Genomic DNA, 12,570 nt, shown 5'->3' on the forward strand with positions numbered 1-12,570 from the left:
CAATAACTGTAGATGACTGGTCACCCCTGCACAGTGCATATACGTGGAATAATATCAGAGTGGCTTCTTTCTTACTTCATCATGATACAGATACCAATGCCCAAACTAAAGGCCTCTTGACCCCCTTACATCTTGCTGCTGAGAATTGAGATAGCAAAGATATGCTGGATCTCCTTCTGTTGAACCATTATATAAAACCAGGCCTGAAGAACAACATAGAAGAAACTGCATTTGATATTGCCAAAAGGATAAGTATCTATCACTACCTCTATGATGTTGTGAAGGCTGTACAAATTGTTCACCTAAGTCCTAATGGTAGGGTTAAGTTTCTTAAATTTCAAAAATGCAAGTCCATCTTTTGTGTACCTACAAAATATTTTCACAATCCAAATAAAAGCAATATCTTTTTTATTTTTTGGTCTGTCATGGGGCTTGAACTCTCGCCCTAGGAGCTGTCCCTGTGCTCTTCAGCTCAAGCTGAGTGCTCTACCAATTGAGCCACAGCTCTATTTCCAGTGTTCTAGTTGTTTATTGGAGATAAGAGTACCACAGACTTTCCTTCCCAGGCTGGATTTGAACCCTGATCCTCAGATCTCAGCCTCCTGTGAAGGTAGGATTATAGGCATGAGCCACCAGTGCCCGGCAACACCAATATTTTACTGTAAAAATTAATGGAGTCCGTGGAATTCTTCCAAGTGAATTGCCTGAATTGGATGTCAAAATGTATTCAATAGTTTTTGTATACATGTATAATGATTTCTTCAGAGTTTGTAATTTTTTAATCAGAAATAATTTTAACTTACCTGTTGAAATGAGTAGTACAGAAACTAAAATATTTCTGGTGCTTGTCTGAAAAAATATATTTTAAAATATTCTATATACTATGTTTGCATAATATTCATAATTTATTTTATTTTCTCTTAGATATACTTCGTATTCTACATTATTTTAAAATATATATGTTCATTAATGTGTCCTTTCCGATTGCATTCCATATAGAAACAGTTTGATTCCTTTTTTCTAGGTCTTAATATTATTTTTCTTTGGGAGAAAATGGCAATGTTGTCCAATTTGAAAAGTTTTGTAAAGATTATGCTATGTAAACGCCTTTCTGAGGTGAAGATTTAATACACCGATGTCAAACTAAATTTAATTATATGAATTGCGTGTATTGTTATACTTGTAATTTGGTAATCAACTTTTTAATAACTGTTTTTCATTTCTTGCATCTGAAGAATGAAAAATATGGACTACTTCTCAAATTTTCATATTATCCTTGTGCAAGTGCCATGTTAATCTCTACATTGTAATTTCAGTATACGTGCTGCTGAAGCATGTAGTATCCTCTAAATTTAAGTAGTTAATGATGCAATCTTTATACAGGCTTATATCTATGGGTGCCTACTACTAACAAGGAAACCTTATTGTTCCTAACAATGCTATCAATCTTATTTCCCTAAAATTCTGTGAATAGTGGAAAAAATTTATATTGATCAATCGATTGCTCACATTTGCAAATTTTTTTTTGTCAATGACTATTAAGTTTTTTGATTTGGAATTTGATCGTACTCTCAATAATTTATAGATAGGTCCAAAGGTGATGGCTTTTTCAAGTACTTATTTATCCAACTGTGTTAGCTCTGTGGACCTAATGGATTCGAAGTAAGCATTGCTTAAGAGCTACTTCTAAACTTCTTCAGCTGACATTTTCCCAAATGAGGTGTTACTGGCACAAATGTCTACCTGAGCCTTTACCCTTCTTCCATGTGGGAACAGGCCAACCAGAATATCTTACCCTGACAGCATAGATTGTCTTATTGGAACAAAACTAATCTTGGTTACAAGGGATCATAGAAGGATGAATAGTTCAAACAGAACTGTTCAGACTAGAAGGTATTTTATCAAAATATAATTGTTTATTATACCTTCCATTTCAAAAGTAGCTGAAGCCAAGAAGGTGAAAAAGTGTTGGTATGCATGATTACTTAATGTCCTGGTCTGTCTACCATCCAAGAGGCAGGAACTTATACTACTGCCTTTTTATCACCTAATATTTTCATAGTTGCAGGAGAAGTCCATATGTTTCTCCTCGTTATTAGGCATTAAATTGACAATGTTTTAATCAGTGTTTCCTATTGCCTCCATGCTGTAAATCTACAAATGGTAAAGCTTTAGGTCTAACTCTATCAAACACTGAGGTAGAGATAATGGATTAATACTTTAAAACAGATTTGCCTTTGATACAGTAACTACAAGAGAACAAGGCAAAACGTGTGCCTTTTAATTAGAGTATATATAGTTATATATTTTATATTTATATGTGCTGATTTTATATTTCACACAATGAAACTTACTAGAATTAGTTGATAATTTGACAATTAAATTGATATTTATTTATTCCAATAAATAGAATTGGAATAAAAATAATTAGGTTTAATATATATATTAGAATATAAAAAGTATCTATGCAATATCTTATTATAAACTTGTGATACATTCTGTTCTTGGTCTTCTGAATCCACATGGCAAAAAAACAATGTTTTCCTCTAATCTGTAATGGATTTTACTCTGCTGCTCTGTTTATTGCTTTAACTCGCTTGTCCCAAATTTTTTCTCCATATTTCTGAAGCATTCCTACTGATTATACACAAATTTTGCTAAGATGTCTAAAAAACATTATTCTTCTGCAGAACCCATGGGTCCTAAGATCCCAGGTCCCAGTTACCTTCATCATCAGATAACAGGGGCAAGACTTCTCACCAAGGCCCATGCAACATGTCAATACAAAGTAATTGAAGACCCATCTCAATTTCTCATTTCCTATATTTCAGGGCCCCAATTCCTTGAGATGCAGGAATTAGCAGTAAGCAATTGTGAAATGCAAGGCAACTTAAAATGTAGGATGAGATAACAAAATTTGAGAGAAAGTACTGTAATTCAAACATTCAACTTATAGATGACCAGCCCAGATGAGTGAACAAGTTCACAAAGTGTCATAAGATTATATTTAATACCCCTCCCCTATGATTAATGAAAGATTTTATTCCAACATAAGTGGGCCAAAAAATAGTTCCTTGAAGGATAGTTCCATAATTGGTCTACAAAAGCCCGGAAAACTTGACTTAGAGGTCAAATGTAATTCAGAAAAACATTTGAAGAACTAAGGTGTGCTTCAAAACACTGGGACTTCAGTACAACATGGTTCTGTGGTATAAAAATGTCACTCTCAAACCAATGATAATCTACATTGAATCTCCTGAAAGTGTATTCCTTTTCAAATAAACTTTTCAAAATCACATTTGCCAAAATAACATTTGAAAAGTTGATGATGCTTAGTGACATTACAAGTTTGTCAAGTGTAGGGAGCAAGCTACAATAGAGTTGAATTATTTACGCAGCACTAATGCCAAACACGTTCAACCTTTCATTAAAGTGTAGAAATAGTACCACCCACAATTTGTGTTTTTCAGTAAGGGCCTTCCAGAAATGTGTTAAATAGAACAGCCTCCTAAATTTCAAACCCAAACTTTAGCTAATAAATTTCATCATTTAATAAGGTACATTTTAAAAAGTCACAAATAGTTGCCTTATCATATGTTATTTTATGTTTTCCCTCTGTCTAACATAGTAAGAAATATAACTTTAAGTCTTGAATATGGGTACTCATCAGAGATATGACAAACATAATATCTGTGTTCTATTTTTATCATATTCCTCTTGGAATAAATTTTAATTTTCCTTTTTCCAAAACTTATAGGTAGTAGAAAATATTATTCCATGTAAAATAAAAGAATCACACCATTGTACAAAGCCATTTATAAAAATTTGTAGTTAGGAATACATTCTAAGCTATTTTTAACTTTCTTTTTGACTAAAGATTAATCTTCCAAATGGATGAGAATAAAATCATGTTTAGGTGCTTCACGTCTCCAGTCTTGTAAATTGTTGCTGCAGATGAATGAATTATGGAAATATAAGTTGACATCAGTTCAAGAATATGCAGGATTGAAAGTCCATAGAATGTAAATAAACCTTTCAAAGTATTAATAGACAGTTTAACAGAATGACTATGAGGAAGTTGAAACCAGAGAGGAATTATAGTAAAGACATAGAATGAATGAAAAATGAACAAGGGGCAGAGGAATTATGGTAAAGACATAGAATGAATGAAAAATGAACAAAGGTCAAGTACAGCTAGAATACTCAATATACACATATGATAAAGGAAGTGGTAAATTGAAAATAAATCTTGGAGAAAGGGTTAGTTGAGAATGATGGAAGGAGTGACTCCAATCTAGGAGCATTGGACAATTAGATGGATATATTTAATTGTAAAACAATTGCACAACCTTTTAAAATTCAGTTCAAAAACACAACAAGAACAAAAAACACTCAAAAATCACAACCAAACAGCAATCTCCAGAAAGTATGAATATGACCTCTCAAAATTTTAATCAGTTAATGAAGGGCAGTCTTGGGAAAAGCAAACAAAGCTGTTCAAAGAGGGAAGTTTGGGATAGGGGAGAATTTTGAACAGAATTAAATAGATTGTCTAAGGTTATAAATCACCTACATCTGCTGCAAATAGTATGTTTCTTCTATGAGTTTTCTGTCTGAACTGGATAATCCAGTCCTGAGACACACTTGGTAGCTTGTGAGGATAGAATGGAAGAAACAAGATCAAGAACCCATTACTCCACTGAAGAGCAAACAATACTCTTTATTTTCACTAATCTCTCTTCACTACTCTTTCTTCATACTTTTAAGTCAATTGATTTTGAATTATATTTTTCTTCCTTTCTTCTGGCAAAGTAATTCATTAAATATTATTTGCCATTTTCTTCTTTTATGCTGTTTAATTGGCCAAGTGAGTCCATTAAACTTCCCTGTTGCATTTGGTTGCCATGAAACAACATCTATATTAATGAGGAGAAATCTAATGTAAAACATTGTCTCCAGAAAACAGTCCAAGAAGCTGTGATCACAAATATTTGGCTATATTTTTTTCTTTTACCTTGAAAGACTTCTTGTGTCTAAAGTGCCCACAAAAATAAGTACTCCATCACTTGTTGGTTCAATCAGAATTATCTAACCTCAAAGATATATTTTGCTAACAAGATGCTTATAAGAAACAAAAAAATACTGCACTTTCATCCTCTCTCTTAAGATTCTCCTTAGATACCATATCAGGAACAGTGAAGTTATTCTATGCAAAATTATTTCAATCGATTATTTTTCTCTTGGTCTTGCATTTCTTCACCAAGATGTATGGAGGAGAATAGAGTTAAATCACCCATACCTTGGAAGACAGTGTCTGTTACAAAAGGACAATGCTTCTATGTCCTACTTCTATGTCCTCCTCTTAGCTCTTGCTGAAGTTCCAATTACTCACAGCTCCTTGGCTTCATGTCTAGTGAACCTGAAGGACTAAACGGGCTCCACCACTGCTACATCTTCATTATTTCTCTTTTAAAACTCTTTAATTGCCTCATTTGGATGTGGAATTTATTTTCATGTCTTCATTCAATCAGTCCTGCATTGTAATGAGCCAAACGGGCTCTGTAAACTCACTTTAGGGAGTAAAAATACTGACACAATTCATATAAAAAAGTTTTGGCCTCTCTTCACTGCTAAACACAATACGCTTAGCTAAGTTTTCTTCTAAGAAAACTTTTTTTAATTAACTTTTCCATTTGTTCAATTCTTTTCTGAACTTTTTGGCATATGTAAGAACAGAAATCTTCACTATCTCATATGAATAAGGATATTATTTTTTATGAGCCACTTAGAAATGTGAAATCATTCGTTTGAAGTATCCAATCAGATTTTTTTCTGTGTTTCATTGCTTCACATCCAAAGACATTGTGGAAAGTGTTAAAAACAAAAATGTGTAATCCCAACACCTTCTGTCATTGTGAAGGGCACTTTCTCCCTAAATATTTTGACTCAAATTATCTTTTTAGAGAATTACTGTTTGGCAATTAAACATAAATTCACGAATTTTGATGCCTTATTTTTTTTAAGAACTTTGAATTTAAATTCCAATACAACCATGTTTCAAACAGTGAGAATATAGTTCCTGGGTAAGGACAATTCCAAGGGAACCTACAGGATTTACAGCAAGGTTTCTCAGGTTTGTTTGTTTAGTGTGAAAAAGAGCCATCTTCATCCACATTGCTCCCTCTCTACTAAATCTCCTTGGATTTCTTTGCATGAAAGCCTATTCTTCCAGGCAATTTTAAATTTTCTTAATAGCCTAAGTTGTTAAAATTTTGAACAATTAAAATTTACCTGTCATAACTTTAAAACTCTTGAAAATCCTTTATCAGAACCGCGAATTCATCGATCTTACTTCCACCTTTACCATCAAAAAGTAAACATGCTGTTTTCATAATATAGTATCCATGCAGTTATTATTTTCCAGTCGCTTTGTTATGGGTATATATAACCATATTAGCTGATGCTAAACAAAATGAATTCCAAGATATGGAACCAGAATTTTTCATTTGTGGTTTTTGTTTTTGATGAACTATGTGATTTCTGTTTTCTTTGGGTTTTCCCCTTATGGTTATCCCTGCTGTATATCATTTTGTATTGTATATACATTTACCTTAATTAGCAAAGGGAAGGGGAAAAGCAAAATGGTGAGCCAAAGACAAAAGGCAAACCAATGCAGTAGCAATACTCACAAGACAATGTGTTGGAAATGTACATTACAACTTGTGAGGCGTGAAGGGATGAAGGAAAACTGTGAGAAAAATGAGAGAGGGTTAACAAGTTTGAAAAGTTATGATTTATACCTTATAATTACTGTAACCCCACTGTACATCACTTTGATAATAAAATTGAAAAATTAAGCTGCGTAAAATATAATTTCACTGTATTGGCACCATAAATAATACTCTTTATGTAGTAATATTTGAAAAATCAATACTATTTGGCATCTAATTTGAATTAATTACCCCTGCTTTATCAGAGGGTCAGCAACTTGAATGTTATGCAACTAGACGATATTTTCACAATATACTTGCCAAATTTTTCAAAAAAGAATAAATTTAGTACTTCACAGAAAACGTTTTAATGCTATGGAAACCCATAACTTTTAAACTAACTAAGTTGTTAAGAGGACAGAATATATGTGTTCTTCAAAATTCGTATGACTAATAACTACTCATTTTTAAATTCTCAACATTCCTGAGAGATTCAAAACAGTACTTGTTTGCATGTTATATAATTCTGCAATAGATGCAGTTTCCAATGGGGTGTTACAGATTTAGAAGTCAACAGAACAATAGCCACATTCTGGTAGAGTATAAAACTATGAAGCATGTGCAATAATTAATTCTTCAAGAGTAAACAATTGTTTATCAGAGTAAGCTATTATTTCTATGACCGTCAATCTCAAGATTTATGCCATAAAGTCATCCTAGCCCAACAGTTTCCAACTTGTAAGGGGCACCTAAAATTCCTTAATCCACATCATGAATACCTTATCTCTATTTTGAGAAAATACTACACCTCTGCTAATGTGAGGCCCTCCTTGTTCTGAAAAGAACACCTCAATAAACTGAGCTGCATCATTTTTCCTCCACTGGTATTCTTGATATCAGAAAATTTGCAAATATGATTTATATTCATACTTTTTTAACCATCATAGATATTCAGGATGCTAAGATAGGAAAATTATGGTTCAAAGCCCACCCAGGCAGGAAGGTTTCTTATAATCTTATCCCCAAAAAACTTCTCCACAAAAGCCAGACTCAAGTGGCACTGTGGTTGAAGTGGTAGGAAACGAGCCTTGATCATAAACAGGTTCAGAGACACTGTCCAGGCCAAGAGTTCAAGCTCTAGGACGAACCAATAAAACAAAAACAAAATTGAAAACAAACCCCAAACCTAGCATTTTTCTACATGTATACAGAGGCACGTAAATAAGGAAATCGCTTCCTGTGTTACATATCGTTAGAAGAAAGTAGATGTCACACAAATACTCTCTTCATACCATATTAAACCAAACCTTTAAAAAATTGGTTTTTCTAAATGTATAAATTAATGTCATCCATTTGGTGGCAACTCTGTCTAGATTATTCACATTAACATGGTATACATGAACTATGGGAATTATCTTTTAGCTATGTTCTAATTATAACACTCTTGAAAGAATATCTAGGCAAATAGAATGCCAGAATCATTTGTGAATCTTTCAATTAATCCCTCTACTTAAAAAGAATTTTGTAGTATCCTATAGAATATGAAATTACAAACAAAACCAAAACATATATTTTAAATGTAAATGCTAATTTAACAAGGTCTACAAAGTCCTACATTAGACGAACTTTGCTATTTCTCCAGACTTAAGCTATTATAATCCTTCAACATTTATTTGGAATCCAACAGAATCAGGCTTACTTACTTCCCCAAATTTTTGGGTGGGAATCATGAGCTATTTTGCATCTAGGAATATTCTGTAATGATGAGAGCATTTAAAACACAAGTGAGGATATGTATGATTTGTATTCAATAGGAAACTTGACTTCTCAAAACAATGACAAAATTAGCACAAACTTCTAACTGTGTATTCCTTTCTTGTTGTTTGGTTTGTTTTACTGAGACAAAAGTATTCTACTTGGTCCATGGAAGGTATCGTTATTTAATTCCACTCTCTAACCTCCTGTCTGAGTGCTAGAATTCCAGGCTTGTAGCACCTTGCCCTCCCATAGTTTTTTATTTAATTTAGAATCAGACTAGCAATTCTGAACTTCTCCTATGATCTTATCCACTAGACTGAATGCTCAGACTGTTTATGTACTATTTTCAAAGATGTTTTAACATTTGACACAGGATATGAACATTTTCAGATGCACCTGCAGGGTTCCCTGATTCATTACACCATGGATCCTAAACCGTTAATAATGATTGCTTGGGAAGGGATGTGAAGGGTAAACAAAGGAGGAGGCTGCAATGCTTGATAAGACATGTACTCATTATCTTGCCCATGTAATTGTAACCCCTCTGTACTGTATGTTCACAAAAAATTTTTAAAAAAAGTATCTCAACCAGAAAAAAAAATGATTGCTTGACTCTTACTATCTCTGGTCACTACCTTTGTAAAATTCTCAACTTCTGGGGGAAAGTTCACTTGAAGGCTTTCTAATATTAAAAATTATCACTTGATTCTAGTCTTACTCAGGACCTATTTTCTATTGTTTTAAGTTTTCTACATATTCTGAGAGTTGTTTCATTTGTGTATTTTTGTGTGCACCTATAAGTGCCTCTGTGTGTATGTGTATGTCTGTCTGTATGTATGCAAAAACCTAAAGCTGTTATTCAGCAATCTTGCTCGTGACTGGTATTCCAGGTTTTGGCTGGTTAACTATAGGTAGTGTCTCAAAGCCTATACTGTCCAAGCTGGATGCAAATTGAACTTCCCAGACTCCTTTACATTCTTCGGTTTTATTTTTCCAGGAGTATCAACTTTTAAACTTCAAACACTTTTGTGAGTGTAAAGTCTAACCTGTAGCCCAGATTTTTAACTCAAGAATTCATATAAAGATAGAAGAACATATACATTACATATCCTGAGTGTACACTGTTAGAAATGTGATCATAAACCAAGTTGTTTTGAGATCTGAGGATTGGGGTTTATAGCCATCTCGGGTAGGAAAGTCCTGGAGGCTCTTTTCTCCAATAATTACCAGAAAAATGTAAGTGGCACTGTGGCTCAAGTGGAAGAGCAATAGCCTTGGGCTGCGTTTCAGAGGGACAGCACCCTTTCCCATATTTCAAGTGCCACGAACAACAACAACAACAAAAAGGAATATAAGTAAAGGAAAGAAAAAGAAATGTGATCTTAGCCACCAGGTTCATTGCTAGTATAATTCCTATTCTCTCAAGATGGACTCTTTTTTTCCAGTTAAGTCTATTCTATATCTGACTTGCATTGGAAACAGAATCATTCTTCCATTCTCCTTTTTGCACATTTACATGATTAGCAAGCGTGATTTAGAAAGGGAGTGGCCTCTTGCTTCATGTTCCACTTAGCAGTAAAGCTTTCTCTATATCACTCCCATAAATCTACATACTGGACTTTGCTTTATTGTATCAATGTTTTCTTATTTGTAGAGTCTTCTATATTGTATTGAACACTTATAAATAAACACAGAACTTCTTTTTCTCCTATAATTGCTATTGTTTCTCTTACTGTTAACTCATGTAAACGGGAAATTAATGTACAGCACATAGACTCACCAAAAATGATCTGAGGACTTGCTTCCCATTTAAAATTCACCTTAATATACAGAGCATATAAGAAGTTTGAACAAAATGTTCTCATGGATAATGTATTTATAAGCAATTTAAATTTCATTTCTCTTTAATAAGTTGTCTCTGAAACACATGTTACCTCATGTCCAAAAGTGTCCTTGTGCTATTTCAGTGAAGCCAGAAAGCATTCATTTTTTTCTGGAGATGCACCATAGATTGTTACTGGAAGTAAGTGGAAGTAACTGTTACTGGATGTGGAAACTGATCCCAGGAGAGGAATTGAACATAGAGAAATGACAAAGTTCAAGTTAACTATTTCTTTCCTTTTTACTGTACAAGAAAAGGATCCAAGACTGGAAGGAAACTCTGTCCCTGACTTTTTTGAGTGTGTCCTTTACTCTTATAAAACTTGTCTGTAAACTTCTGGTTGAGAGTATTACAAAAGAAAACAATATGTCATTTGAAGGCCAGTATAGAACAATAGAACAAAAGAAAGTAACTTTGTTTTAAAAATGTTCTACTGCAAAGAAGGAAAGATATGGAGGTTTTAAAGTGTATTATGGATGGATGTTTCACTCCTGAGATGATTCTCTTGTTGCAGGAATCAGTTATCAATTCCTTTAGTCTGGTCCTGAGTTTTCCATAGCGATAAGGATTCCAAAAAATCAGGATCCAGTGAGTATGATCAGCAAAAGCAGGCTCTTCTCGGACTGCCACTATTTTAAGGAGAGTCCCAAAGAAATACCCAGGGTTTGTTTTGTTTGCTTGTTTGTTTAGTTTGTGCTGGTTCTGGGGCTTGAACTTAGAGAGTTGCCCATGTCCCTGAACAGTTGTATTTCTTTCCCACCTGGCCCTAAGCTATTATTCCACTGCTTGAGCCAAAACTCCACTTCTGGCTTTTTTGGTATTTAATTACAGATAAGAGTTTGACAGACTCTCTTGCCTGGGTTGGCTTTGAACTAAGACAGTAAGAAAGCTCAGTGACAACAACTGTATGGATTTCTTTTTGAACCAAGAAATATTAGATGAAGTTTATTGTAAAGCTACTACTTGACAATTTTTAACGAGCGAATATGTTTAGCAAAGAATCCATAACAAATAACTCAGCAAAAGTAGGTGCACTACTAAATTGTTTCATGGACTTTCCTGACCAGGCTGGCTTTGAACCATAATCCTCTGGTTTCAACCTCCAGAGTAGCTAGGATTACATGCATGAACCACCAGCACCCGGCTCATATTTGCATTTATGTGCACTTAATGTCACTATGTAGACAAAGAATGGAAATCTGAACCAAATGATGTGACATTGAATCTTTTCCGAATTGAGGTAGCAATAAATATGTCCTCCTTTCCCATTTTGTTACATTAATGACTCATGAGCTATGGGACTCTTACATTCGCATCCTCTTTCATCTTTGTAGGTGCATTTAGTGTCAGAAAATGTTCATAGAGAAATATAAGAAGACAGATTTTTAGAAAGCAAAGGAGACCAGGTATGAAAGAACAGCATAGAAGGAGATACATTTATCACACAGAGATTAAGAACTAGCCTAGGAGATTTTGAATGCTAAAGGCAATGGGGAATAAGCCTAGTTGATAACTAGTTCTTCAATAACCAAAAATAGTTCCCTAGAACGGTTTCTGCTATACCTTAGTTACTCTCATTTTTTCGTTCCATCTGGAATTATTCCTTCTCTTCTGTCACAACTGTTAATTAACCTCTGCCTTTTGGTGCGATTACTTGCCAAAAGAGTTTCCAAATCTCACTTACACTACACTTCTCATTGTGATTAGCAGTGACCACACTCAAAAGCTTGGAATCTTTGAATTTCCAGAATTAATCTTCACCTGACTTCTAAGCACATTCCTGGCATTAATTGCCGTGACATAATGAACAAAACAATTTTTCAACACAGTATCCTAACACAGGTAAAGTACATGAATTAGGGACTATTGTCAGGTATCAGTATGGAAGGAGCAATTATATATTCCAAGTATGGGTTCTTTATTTTGCACTTACTAAATGTTCATTGTTGTTGTTGTTGCTGCTGCTGTTGTTTTGGCAGTCCTGGGGCTGAAACTCAGCGCTTGGGAATTATTCCTCAGCTTTTTTTTTTCCCTCGAGGCTAACCCTCCACCGTTTGAGGCACAGGACCATTTCCAGTGTTTCCTTTTCAATTTATGTGGTACTGAGGAATTGAACCCAGGGTTTCATGCGTGCTAGGCAATCACCATACCATGAAGCCACATTCCCAGAACCCTAAATGACTTTCTTAAGATGGCATTACATTTTCATCCTGTAACTAT

General features: G+C 34.1%; 1 pseudogene; it reads right to left on the minus strand.

The window, feature by feature from the left end:
• Nucleotides 1–1,239: 1,239 nt before the first annotated feature.
• On the minus strand, nucleotides 1,240–1,336 carry LOC122118578 (annotated as a pseudogene).
• Between the last annotated feature and the right edge of the window lie 11,234 nt (nucleotides 1,337–12,570).

This window comes from Dipodomys spectabilis, unplaced genomic scaffold (assembly GCF_019054845.1).
Source record: "Dipodomys spectabilis isolate Male_0828 unplaced genomic scaffold, ASM1905484v1 ptg000155l, whole genome shotgun sequence".
Taxonomy (NCBI): Eukaryota; Metazoa; Chordata; class Mammalia; order Rodentia; family Heteromyidae; genus Dipodomys; species Dipodomys spectabilis.